Source organism: Ipomoea triloba, chromosome 6, assembly GCF_003576645.1.
Source record: "Ipomoea triloba cultivar NCNSP0323 chromosome 6, ASM357664v1".
Lineage (NCBI taxonomy): Eukaryota > Viridiplantae > Streptophyta > Magnoliopsida > Solanales > Convolvulaceae > Ipomoea > Ipomoea triloba.
The window spans coordinates 14,130,922-14,145,014 of record NC_044921.1 but is presented as its reverse complement, the minus strand read 5'-3'; positions in this window follow the sequence as shown (position 1 = coordinate 14,145,014).

The window sequence follows — 14,093 nt, the reverse complement described above, 5'->3', positions numbered from 1 at the left end:
ATTTGTGACTAGTTGAGTTGTCTATGTAGGCCACTACCCCATTGTATTTCTTTAGGACATAGAAAATGTATTTAGTATTTTTTTTGTAATTAAGAAAATCCGTAACCACTACCCGAGAGTGTACACTAAATAAACTTCACTCATGAGTAATAACTTGCATATTACAACCACTCGACTAACGCTTCCCATGCAATATGAAAATGTAGTTCATACAATAATGTATATTGTCAAATGAAACTGTACGTATAATTAAAATGATACTTTGGTATTACTATAATGAAACTAGTGTGTGTAGAAAATGAAACTAAAAAAAACAGAACAATATTATCAAATGAAATTGAAGTATAATAATAAAATGATATTTATTTCATGTAACACATTACTATATGGACCGTGGTCCACAGTAAAATTTGCTGAAAAACTACTTTCTAGGCTTTTGACGTTGAAAAAAAAGAGAGATTATTTCAACCGATTTATAGTAACGAATATTTTTTATAAAAATAGTAAATCATGGTTTTTGTATTCTTTTTTTTTTCTTCTTCTTCTTTTCTTTCTTTCTTCACTTGATATGAAATTGAAGAATGTGTTTCATTTCAATTAAAACTTAAGTTGATAATGATATATTTACATATATTATGCTCAACACCACCCAAAATATTTTGAATGACATATTTTTAGTTTTTTTTTTCTCCACGTACCTTCTAAAGTGGACAGAATATAATTTTTAATCAAACTGTATAGTCCAGCCAACTCTCGTCGGCCTGTCCACTTTTTATTTTATTTTATTTATTCTTTTGTAATTTTGGAAGGAAAACATTAGTGGTCAAAAAAGTAGGATTAAAATTTCCATCCATTTTGATTGACAGAAATGTTTGCTTGCAAAATGGCAGTTTTCCAATAGTCTTTGAAATTCAGTTAATAAATGAGTTAAATTTGAATAAACCTTTGTTTTTTTTTTTAGTACTATAAACAATGAAACACAAAGAGCCCTGAGACTAGAACCCACCCCTCCTATGTGGAGGTGCAACCGGGTGCCACTAGACCACAAGGCCTTTAGGAATAAACCTTTGTTAGATTATTTTGTTGTAAATTGTTTATATTAATTAAATTTATGATTTAGTTTATAAAAGTATTTTTTTTAAATAATTATATCTAGATAAAGGTGAGTTTCACCAACAATGGGAATTTGAAAGTGGACAAAAAATTATTTTAAAAAAGAAAAGAAAAGAAAACCAAAATAAAAGTTTCACGAGGAATCCTTTAAGAATCTTTCAAATTGCGGTTTGTATGCCACTAGTATGACCTTTTAGTATTATCGAGGTACGAGAATATAAACTTCGTAAATAATAATTATTTTAAAAATATATTTACTATCATATATTATATTGTCATGTCAACATATCACTTACTGGTTTTTTTGTTTTTTTTTTTTTTTTTTAAATAAAAGTGATACTTCTTGGTACCATTTTATTTTTAGTATATTTTATTATTACGTGCAACATAATATAAAACTATTTGATATGTCACTAGTCTAACCTTTTGAATGAAGTTATGGAGATGTGAGAATATAGACTCCACAAATAATAATAATAATAATAATAATAATAATAATAATAATAGTCACTTTTTATTCATAAATTATCATTGGCGTTACACTTTTTGTCCTTTCGTGCTCACTTTTCGTTCTTGAGTTATACTAAAATTGTAAATTTCGTCACTAATGTTTTATTAGTAAATGAACGAAAAATGCAACATCATAACTTAACGACGAAAAGTGAGTATCAATGTTTAATGTAACATTAGGGACCAAAAGCGACTATCAATGTACGAGAATGCATATTTCACAAAAGTATAATAATTTAATTACCACATTACACACTAATTCTTGTACTGCATGCAGTGTGTTACAATATTAATTAAATTAATTAAAGAAAGAAAGAAATTTGAACGAGGTGTACGGTATCACGTTTTGGCATCATTAGAGGCACACTTTTTCCATGATGTAACATTAGTGTAGAGTATCATTTGTATTATTGAAATAAATATATAAATTAAAATAATATCTAAAATTTTAATTATATAACGCATTACATTAAATAATAGCGTGCATTAATATTTTTAAAAGTTGTTTCAGTCCCACAATCACGAGATCATGTCAAACGAAATCTTTGATACTCACTTATATTCATCGTCTATTGTTTATGGGATTAAACTAATAGGTTTAATTAACATTGTTGAACTTGGGTTAGCAATAGTGGTCTATTGGACGTACATGGGAGCTAGGGGTGCCTAACCCCTATACCCAAAAACTTTCGCTTAGAACATCATCAGTAGTTAATTTTTTACACTAATTTTAAGATGTCAAGTAAGAGAGAAGTAGGGATGAAAAAAAATCAAGAAAAATGAGTTTTCAAAAAAGAAAAAAGATATGGTGGTAAAGAGCTCAACGGGCGCGTTTAGTGCATTCACCCGGCTGGCTGGGTGTTGTTACGCCTCTTGCGACCAATTTTCATATTTGGTGGAGCCTATTTTAGAGACTAAAAATCACTTCTTGAAGTGAGATCTCAATCCTTCCCTCTCCTCATTCTCTCTCTCTTCTACTTCAGCCAAGATCTCCTAAAAAACTGAGAAAAATCACTATTGAGATTGCTCTAAACTCAAAGAAAATGACCTAAATCAAAGTAATTAATGACCAAAAGGGTTACACAACAACATATGCACCTAGGTGAAGCTCGCATTGTAATCCCAGTTGACAAAGGACTACAAAGAGATAAGTCAACCTAAGTTATTTATAGTTGATCGATTCAAATAAAAAAGGCATTGGCATAGGAAATCGAACTCGAAACCTTTTGGTTATCAACTCGGCTAGGTGTTGCCATCACAATAGTCTAAAACTTAATTTATCAATTAATAAGGTTATATAATTGCATTTAATTTATTAATTTTGTAGTTTAGCACGGTTCTATTTATTTTTTATTTTTTGAAAACCGGTTCTATTTATTTATAACTTAATTAATTTAATATAGTGGCATGGTTATATTAGTCATGCTTTGCCGTTGCTTACGCCATACTTTGGTGTAGGCATAATTAATTAAGAAAAGTAGAGTGGGCAACGTACAGTACCACACTACCCCGTTAAGCGTTCCGTTTCTTGTTTATTCGTGTGCTTTTGCAGAAGTCTATGTCATTATTTCAATCCTGGCTAATACGATGAAACATGGTTTTTTATTCTTATTTTATGAGTTTTTTTTTTTATCCTGAAGTTATGTATTTTAAAAGTATAAATTCTGTATCAAAATAAATTAGTAATTGCGTCTTATGATGTGAAATTTTGTCTATAAACACAAATTATATACCTAAATTATATTTGAAAAATAATTAAATATATAACATGTGTATGTGTCTTGTGTTGTGATTTTCGTATCTTGTGTTATAAAATGATGTATCTTACGAATATATGTTGGATATTTATATAGTAATGGAAATTAATGATTCAGATGTCTACCATGCAAGCTGAAATAATATTTGGAGTTGTGGAGTTATAAGTATTATTTAGTTTGGTGGAGTTGATTTTGGATGATCGAGAGATATCTCGAGAGGTCAGTTTATTCGAAAGGTCAGTTCGCGGAACATCGATGTCTCGAGAGATAGGAATGTTCGAGAGATACATCGAGAGATCAGTTCGATCGACTGATGTCTCGATAGTCTTTTTGTAAACTTCCAACTCTCGAGAGATGCGAATCTGTGAAGCGTTCTATGATTCGAATGTTGATCTGATATATGTAAGGGTAAGTATTGTACACATGTTTTAGTATCTCTTGTTTTGCAACAAGTATATTGCATTGGGGATATTAAGACTAGAATGTTGCAACAAGTATATTGCATTGGGGATATTAAGACTAGAATGTGTTTACAAGTATATTGCATTGGGGATATTAAGACTAGAATGTGTTTAACACGTTTATCATGCATGGGTACGTAACTTACGTAAACCGGATTATCTTATCCAAAATTGGTTGGAAGTTCAAAATTATGGTTGAAGGTGGTTTACCAACATCCATAAACTTCCAGTAAACTGCTCCCAACGGTTAGAATTTTCTCTATAAATTCTAGGGAGTTTCATTTGATGAAGTGTGCAAGTTTTGCATTCTATCAAGTTATTTCACAGTTCAAATCTCTCCTAAAGTTTCTTTTCAAGCAACAAAGAACTTTGTTTCATCTTCTTGTATCCCATAAGATTTAATCTTGAAACCTCGTTGCTTTGTGAGAGGAAAGATTAAAAGTTTATAGGAAAGTGATATCACGCCTGAAGATCTCATTTCCTCGTTACTGTATTTCCTCATATTCTCCACCAACAAACTAACAATATAAATTATGTACCTCGTCTATTTGATCCAGGATCCGTAATGTTATATGAATCATGCTCCATGATATAAATTGCCTCATTGTTTATGTTCAATAATTTTTTTTTAATGGAATATAAGGACGGGGGACACCAGGCAATAATTATATATTTATGTACAATAATTTAATCAATTCAAAACTCAAAAGTCCTACTTTTTCAAACTCTCAGTTTCCTTAAGATCTGCTAAATCATTACAGCGTTGCTCAATAGCATAGATGGAAGACAAAGGCTAATCCCAACATAATTTCACAGCACATGTCCATATCTTGCTTAGGGCAATATAGGAATATGTAAATATTCTTATAGAGAGTAATACTCTTATTATGTATCCGGGTAATACAGAAATATGTTAAATATCCTTATAGAGTTAATACGTTTATCATATACGGATCGGAGTATCTCTTTGATTTTTTATTAGATAATTGAAAAAAAAAAAAAAACAACAAGAGAAGAAGAAAAGAAAGGGTGGGTCATCATCTAGTATCACCTATCAATAATAATAATAATAATAATAATAATAATAATAATGAAAAATTGCACTTTTCATCTCTTAGTTATACGATAATTTGTAAAATTCATCACTGAGTGTTGGTTATACTCGCTTTTTGTCCCTAAATTATCATTTGCGTTACACTTTTCGTTCCTTTACTAACAAAATATTATGGATGAAATTTACAATTTTATTATAATTCAGAAATTAAATGTGAGCACGGATAATTAATATTTGAAATTCTGACACTGTCAGACTTGCAACAAATAAGAAAAAAAAAAATGTCAACAAGGCTTTGCAATTGCAAAAATTCCATTGATGCCAATGGCCTAAGGCATACCACATCCACAACTCTCGTCTCATTTTTTTTATTCATTTTGTAGGCCTAACTTTTCCACATTATTATATAATCTCTTTCTTTATTTTCTCTCCAATCCTTCCCCCATTTTGTCGCTCATACACTTCTTTACATCATTGATATATTACCTTTTTTTTTTTTTGAGAATATCATCTATATATTACTTTATTCACTTCTCTATAATTATAATTATAATTTTAAATTTTTATTTTAAATCAAAATAAATTTAAATAATGAGATGAATTAAAAAAAATAAAATAAAAGTTTTAGCCTCTTGACCACCCTTTGATTCAACTATTTGATAAGATTGATCCTAATAATACTAGAAAGACTTGTACGTGGGACATATCCGACCAAGAATGTATTTATAAGAATCAAATTTATGTCCTAATTCTAAATAAAAATTATGTATCATTAACTCAATCACCCTTTTCGAAATCATTCATCAATTCTATGCTTACTAATTCTTGTATTGGAGCATGTTAATTAATTAACCAACGAAATAAATTACAACGAGGGTACGGTACCACTACACGTTTTGGTATCATTGGGCACGGCCTGGTATAGTATCGTTAGTATTTAATTTTTGTTACATTTAAAGAAAATTGAATCCATTCACAATGTTTTTGATAATTCAAAGATAGTTTGATTAACTACTTTAACTTTTTTCCCCCATAAATGCAAATAAATATTTTTAAAAATTTGAAATAAATATAAAATCTTAAGGTGTTATATGTTAGGTGAATACATTATAAATAACACGTGTCTACGTCTCATTGCATATACTTTTGTAAAATTTTTAACAATAAAAAAATTCAAGTCATTTTTGGTCATAGATTTATAGGTGTTAATATACTTTTAGTCTTTTTTTTTTTTTAAATACTCCCTCTCATCCTAGTATTATTGTGGCATGATCATTTTTAGTTCTCCGTCAATAAAATCATTTAACTGGCGTTAAATTAAATACAACAGAACTCTGGTTTATTCATTTCTAAGTGTTAAGTCTTTGTTTTTTTTTTGTTTTTTTTTTTGTGATCCTAAATTTATGTGTCATTCCACTTTTAGTTAAAAAAAAAAAATAGGCCATCAAACTACTTGGGAAACAACAATTATTTTTAGCAGGTTAGCATCCGGCTTTTACTGATTGGATTGTCATGTGTAATTATATTTTTTTCTTTACTATCCTACTTGGAATACATGTAAGCATCTGATCCAATTCAAAATTAAATTTAGTTATCGACTATAGTGAAGTGATTTTTCTTGATTTAGTCCTAATTTTTTTTTTTGTGTTACATTGGGTCATCGACTTTGATGGTTTTTCAAATTGAGCCATCTGTAATAATAGCTTAGTAATTTTTCCTCTATTAATTCCATTGTTGTTTTATAGCTTAAGATGCGTATGTTTAAAGTTTAAGGTACATCCCTTTTCTAGTTTAAGGTGTATCCGTTTAAAACTTTAGGTGCATTGTTTTTAACTTAAGGTGCGTAGTTTTATAACTTAAGTTGCGTAGTTTTATAGCTTAGGGTGTGTATGTTTAAAGCTTAAAGTGTGTGTCATTTTTTTAGTTTAAGGTGCATCAATTTAAACTTAAGGTGTGTTGTTTTATAGTTATTTAATTTGTTCTTCCTAATCTCATAGGTTGTTGAAGCATGTAGATGATAATGCACCCTAGCTTAGCTTGAGTCCTATTTCTTTATTTTGTGTTTATCTCTTGTTTATATGTGTCTTTGCTATTTTGTTTAGTTACCATAGTCTTAAACCTTGTTGTTTGCTTAGCTTCTTGTTGATTTCCTTATGCTAGTGTTTAGTTGTGATTGCATATTGCGTGTCATATCCCCCAATCTCCTGAGGACGACATTGTATCACGTACATACAGTCACTATCACTCATTTTTGCTATATCAGATCTTACCCCATCTTTCACCTGAAAGAGTCTTCGCACGTAATGAATAACTAATTACTAATTTTAGTTGAATATTGTGATCGTTTATGAATTGTATTGAAGATCATGTATTAAATTTAGTATTAAAAATAATTGTTGCATATTTTTGTGTATTACAGTGTACATTTTTGCCTTCCGGTGCATATTGTTATGCTTTTTAGAACACATTGTTGTGCATGTCCTCTAGTGCACATTGTTGTAGATGTTAATAGTGAATTTTTTTTAAAGATGAATTTATCTAAGGCTGAGATTCATTCGCATGTTTCACCTGAGCTCTTCTTAATTGACACTAGAGCCCAGATGTTAATAGTGGATTTTTTTAAATGAATTTATCTAAGGCTGAGATTCATTCGCATATTTCACCTAAGATCTTCTTAATTGACACTAGAGCTTAAGCATATATATATATATATATATATATAATATATATATATATATATATATATATATTATGTTGATGACCTTGTTCATGCGTAGCTCACGAGATATGTTCCTTCATGGTTGTCATTTGTCATTGAAATGAATGGCAGATCCAAAGCTCCATTGTTGATTCGTTTAAAGAAACATAAACTAATTTGTTTGTTGACAAATGGAACGATTGAGCAGCACATACACGTTGGTGAATAGTAGTGAGTCTACTGAGAATATAATACTGGACAGCAATTCCTGAGCTGTCCATGTGACTCTCCCCCTAGTACTCTATGTTGTCTGCAACTTGCCTATATATATCATATCACCCCACCACCATAATATTACCTATCAAATAAATCTTTAAAAAAATTGCGAGACAGGTGAATTGCTACTTGCCAACGATAAAAATAATGTCGCTGCCAATTTAAGTCATATTATGTACGCTATGTCGTACATATTTGTCATGTTGGATATTGATGGTTATTGAATTAGGATTAGGCGGGTAGGTAAGAAATATTTACTTTTGAAAAATGATATATTTTTGGGTATATAATTAATGATCTCTATTTATAGAATCTACGTATGCAAAAATAGTTGAAGAATATGCTTTTTGTTAATATGCTAAGAATTTTAGCAGGTAGACCAAGAAATTGATACAATTCTGCATCAAGTTTACAAAAGATTATGGAGTGATACATAGGTTATGATTAAATTTTTAGTTTTAAATTAGACTTTGTAATAGAACTTCAGTCTCGACTTGAATATCATATCATTGGTGCTCTGGTAAGTCAAGAGTGAAGTCCTTCGAAAAGGATCAGAAAATATCAATTAGTAAATTGCCCATTCAATATGGGCCATAGCTATCAACTAATTTAAACCCAGACCATATAAATAACATTTTTCATTCTTTATCAAGGCCACAAATTTTAATATATAACAGAAAAAACGAGAATTAACATGGACCAGTCAATAAACAATTTAGATTTACATTGTGATAATTTTGTAAATTTTACAACTTGTTTTTTTTTTTTTTTTTTTTTTTTAAATATCAACAATGCTTAATGCATTAAGTATGATTGTAAACCGTCAATAAGGAAAGGAGGTGGAGTTAAGCTCCACTCCCCACAACCTGGAACAGCCTCCATCGCCACAGTGTGGGCAGTGCGATTCGAAGATCGCCTAACAGAAAAGGAAATTTACATAATTTATAGTGGATACATTTCTTTAATATCATCAATAATTCTACCTAAAGCTGAGAGAAAAGAGTCAGATTTGATGGTGTAAATTTTACAACTAAAAATGGACATTTTACTAACTTGATCATCACACAACAATATTATGAATGTTAATTTTATCATAATAATAAAAAATATTTATTATAAATTCAATATCTTATAGGTAATATTGTTAGTAACAAGTTGAGTTTTATAATTTGATAACCTCTAATGTTCTAGTTAATGCAATAACATGAACAATAGGTCCAATCTCTCAACCCTATAGTAACCCTATAGTTTTTTTAATTTTTCCAATATTATACTTCGTCTTATAATGCTTAATTGTACTTGGATCAATAATAATACATCTCAATATCGCTATCTATATATTTATATGTAGTGTAAATATAGCTCCTACATCCCGTTTAATTTGCACTCTATTATAGAATTAAAAAATTAAATTTAAATCTCAATATAATTAAAATTATTTTAAATTCAAGGTAGATAACCAACAAAAGTTAAACGTCAAAATTTTAAATTTTGTTTGCATGAGGATTTGTTTAATCAGTAATCAAAAATTAAAAAAAATAATAATAAAAAAGAGGAGATAAGCCTTTTTTGCTAATCGGCACAAGAATGTGGAAAATCTTGTTTTCTTAATAATTCAATATTTTAAAAAATCCACCCCAACAACCTATTAGGATTCTCTGAGTTTGAGTCACGTTAGGACTAGCTATTCTACTCTACCTGAGACTCCCTTTGTATATATATCTCCTATTCCTCATCATTGTAATTGTTCAATTGATCAATACAATATTTAGTTCTCATCTGGTATCAGCTAGCCTAGGTTTATTTTCCAATGGCTGACGGCTCTGTTAATTCTTCCGAACGGACCATTTCTAATGCAGCTATTTCTTCTGCGGTTTCTTCAGCAGCCGCTTCTCTGTCTGCTGCGCATCACTATGTTAGCATTAAGCTAACGAACAAGAATTTCTTGTTTTGGAGGACGCAGGTTATTCCGTTTCTTCGTGGGCACGACCTCATGGGTTTCGTTGATGGCACGAACTCTTGCCCTAATCGTTTTCTTCCCGTTTCTGAAGGCTCCTCCGCTGCTGCTGCTCTACCCAACCCGCTGCATGCTCCATGGGTGCGCCAAGATCAGGCGGTCCTTAGCATGTTAATCTCTTCACTTTCGTCGGAAGTCATGTACCTCGCAATTGGTTGCACTACGTCGCGTGATCTCTGGTTGGCGCTTGAGCAGGCTCTCGCCTCTTCCAGTCAAGCTCGGATTATGCATATTCTTGGACAGCTGCAAACAATACGCCAAGGTGATGCCTCCGCCGTTGACTACATTGCTCGTGCGCAAGTTATGGTGGAAGATCTAGCTCTTGCTGGTCGTGCGGTTCCTTTGGAGGATCAAAATATGTATATTTTCAGGGGTTTACGTCCAGAATATCACTCTGTCGTAGCCTCTTTGAATGTTCGAGGTCAGCCGGTGCGTCTTCCCGAACTCGCCGATCTCCTTGGCTCGCATGAGTTCGCTACCGGTGATAGTTATGGCGGTGTTCCAGCCCCTGTAGCTGCGGCTTTTGTTGGCCAGCGTGGTAGTGGAGGTCGGTCGCGGTCTTGGCGTGGCGGTGGGACTCCGTTGCGTGGCGGTGCTGCTTTCGCCGACCAGTAGCAGCAACAGGGCGGTGGTGTGCAGCGTGGACGTGGCTCGCATGGTGGTGGCAGGTCACGTGGGCGACGTGGTGGTAATTGGCAGCCTCAATGCCAATTATGTGGCAATTATGGCCATCTTGCACCAGCCTGCTTTTCTTTAATTGGCCGTGGACTCCAAGCTCATTTAACATATGCTGAGGATGCACCGAATCTTGTGTTTGACTCGCATCTTTGGATTCCAGACACTGGGGCGACAAATCACGCGACCCCTGATATTGCTGCGCTCTCTGCATCTGAAGAGTACACTGGTGGTGATGCTCTTCGAGTTGGTGATGATACAGGTTTGCTTATTAGTCATACTGGTCATGCTTCTTTTTCTACCTCGTCTAAAGTATTTAGGATGTCTGATATTTTACATGTTCCTGGTTTGTCTTCCTCTCTTTTATCTGTGCAACGCTTTGCAAAAGATAATAAAGTCTTTTTTGAGTTTCATCCATCCTTTTTTGTTGTGAAGGATATAGCAACCAAGGCAATTCTTCTTCGCGGCAATAGTTGCGGTGGTCTCTACACGCTGCCCATTCCGAAAAATAGTCCCCGTGCGTTTATCTCGTCCTGTGCTTCCTCTTCCGTATGGCATGATCGTTTGGGACATCCTCATCAACGAGTCTTAGATCGTATTCTTCCTTTTTGTTCTGTTAGTGGTTCTAGTCGCAATAATCGTTGTACTTCTTCTTTGTGTTCTGGGTGTCAATTGGGCAAGTCTGCTCGTTTCCCTTTGCCACGTGTAGACTCTGTTAGTTCGAATATTCTTGATTTGATTTATACTGATATTTGGGGACCAGCTCCTGTTTTGTCTTCTTCTGGTTATCGTTATTTTGTTCTTTTTGTTGATGACCATTCTCGTTACACGTGGTATTATCCTATGAAATTGAAGTCTGACTTGTATGCCATTTTTGACAAGTTTCGTGCCTTAGTTGAACGGTCATTTAATCGCAAAATTAAGGCTATTCAGTCTGACTTAGGAGCTTAATACAAAAAGTTACATACTGTTCTTCTTCAGTTAGGGATTAATCATAGACAATCCTGTGCCTACACTCATGAACAGAATGGTCGTGTTGAGAGGAAGCACAGGCATATTGTCGAAACTGGTCTTACTCTTATGGCTCGTGCGTCTGTTCCATCTCGTTTTTGGGACTTTGCTTTTGAAACTACTGTTTACTTGATTAATAGAATGCCATCTAGTGTTTTGCAGAATTCCAGTCCTCATTTATTGTTGCATAAATCTTCTCCCTCATACTCTTTTCTTCGTGTGTTTGGTTGTCTTTGTTATCCTCACTTGCGTCCTTATAATCGTCACAAAATGTCATATCGGTCATCTCCTTGTGTCTTCTTAGGTTATCCTGAGTCTTTTAGGGGGTACAGATGCATGGACTTAACGACTAATAAGATTTATATTTGCAGACATGTACACTTTGACGAGAATGTGTTTCCCTTTGTTAGTAGGGTTGCTGTGCCATCTCCTCCCTCTGTGCAGAAGCCGTGGGCTGAATCGGTTTTACAGGTATTGCCATCTTCTCTTGCTGATTCTCCTGTCACCACCACTGCTGCTCCTACTCGTCAAAGAGGACGACCCCGTGGCAAGTCCACACGTCCGACTGTTCGCTCCCATGCAATGGCTACGAGGAGTCGGTCTGTGGCTCCACTTTTGGCTCTCTCTGCTCAGGCCTGTCCTACCGAGCCCACTTGCTACACTCAGGCAGTTAAATTTTCTGAATGGCGAGAGGCAATGGATCTGGAGTTCAATGCGCTTTTGCACAATCAGACTTGGGTTCTAGTTCCTCCTCGCCCAGGTATGAATGCGATTGGGTGTAAGTGGGTTTTTCGTACTAAACGTAAAGCTGATGGTTCAATAGAGAGGCATAAGGCGAGACTTGTGGCGCAAGGGTTTAATCAAGTTCCTGGTCAGGACTTTTTTGACACCTTTAGTCCGGTTGTGAAACCCACTACAGTCAGATTGCTTTTGAGTTTGGCTATTTCCTCAGGTTGGGTGGTTAGGCAGCTTGACGTACACAATGCATTTTTGAATGGTGATTTGGTTGAGACTGTTTATATGCGTCAACCACCCGGGTATGCTGATGCTCAATTGCCTGATCACGTTTGTCTATTGAAGCGTTCCTTATATGGCTTAAAGCAAGCTCCACGAGCTTGGTTTAATCGGCTGCATACTTTTTTACTCTCTATTGGGTTTATAGCTTCAAAGACTGATGTGTCATTATTCTATTACTCTCGTGGTTCTGCATGTGTGTATCTTTTAGTATATGTTGATGACATTTTGGTAATGGGGACTGATGAGCTACTAGTGTCTGATTTACTCTCTAAACTGTCTACTACTTTCAAAATTAGAGATCTTGGTGAACCTGGTTTGTTTCTTGGAATTGAGCTAGTCAAAACTAGCAATGGTGTTATTCTTTCTCAGCAGCGGTACATGTCAGACATCTTGAAACGGGCTGGAATGACTGATTGTAAACCTCTCGCAACTGATCTCTAATTTTGAAAGCATAGACAGTTTAGAGAGTAATCAGACACTAGTAGCTCATCAGTCCCCATTACCAAAATGTCATCAACATATACTAAAGATACACACATGCAGAACCACGAGAGTAATAGAATAATGACACATCAGTCTTTGAAGCTATAAACCCAACAGAGAGTAAAAAAGTATGCAGCCGATTAAACAAGCTCGTGGAGCTTGCTTTAAGCCATATAAGGAACGCCTTCACAGACAAACGTGATCAGGCAATTGAGCATCAGCATACCCGGGTGGTTGACGCATATAAACAGTCAGCCAAATCACCATTCAAAAATGCATTGTGTACGTCAAGCTGCTAACCACCCAACCTGAGGAAATAGCCAAACTCAAAAGCAATCTGACTGTAGTGGGTTTCACAACCGGACTAAAGGTGTCAAAAAAGTCCTGACCAGGAACTTGATTAAACCCTTTCGCCACAAGTCTCGCCTTATGCCTCTCTATTGAACATCAGCTTTACGTTTAGTACGAAAAACCCACTTACACCCAATCACATTCATACCTGGGCGAGGAGGAACTAGAACCCAAGTCTGATTGTGCAAAGCGCATTGAACTCCAGATCCATTGCCTCTCGCCATTCAGAAAATTTAACTGCCTGAGTGTAGCAAGTGGCTCGGTAGGACAGGCCTGAGCAGAGAGAGCAAAAGTGGAGCCACAGACCGACTCCTCGTAGCCATTGCATGGGAGCGAACAGTCGGACGTGTGGACTTGCCACGGGGTCGTCCTCTTTGACGAGTAGGAGCAGCAGTGGGGTGACAGGAGAATCAGCAGAGAAGATGGCAATACCTGTAAAACGATTCAGCCACGGCTTCTGCACAGAGGGAGGAGATGGCACAGCAACCCTACTAACAAAGGGAAAACCATTCTCGTCAAAGTGTACATGTCTGCAGATATAAATCTTATTAGTCGTTAAGTCCATGCATCTGTACCCCCTAAAAGACTCAGGATAACCTAAGAAGCACAAGGAGATGACGATATGACATTTGTGACGATTATAAGGACGCAAGTGAGGATAACAAAGGAC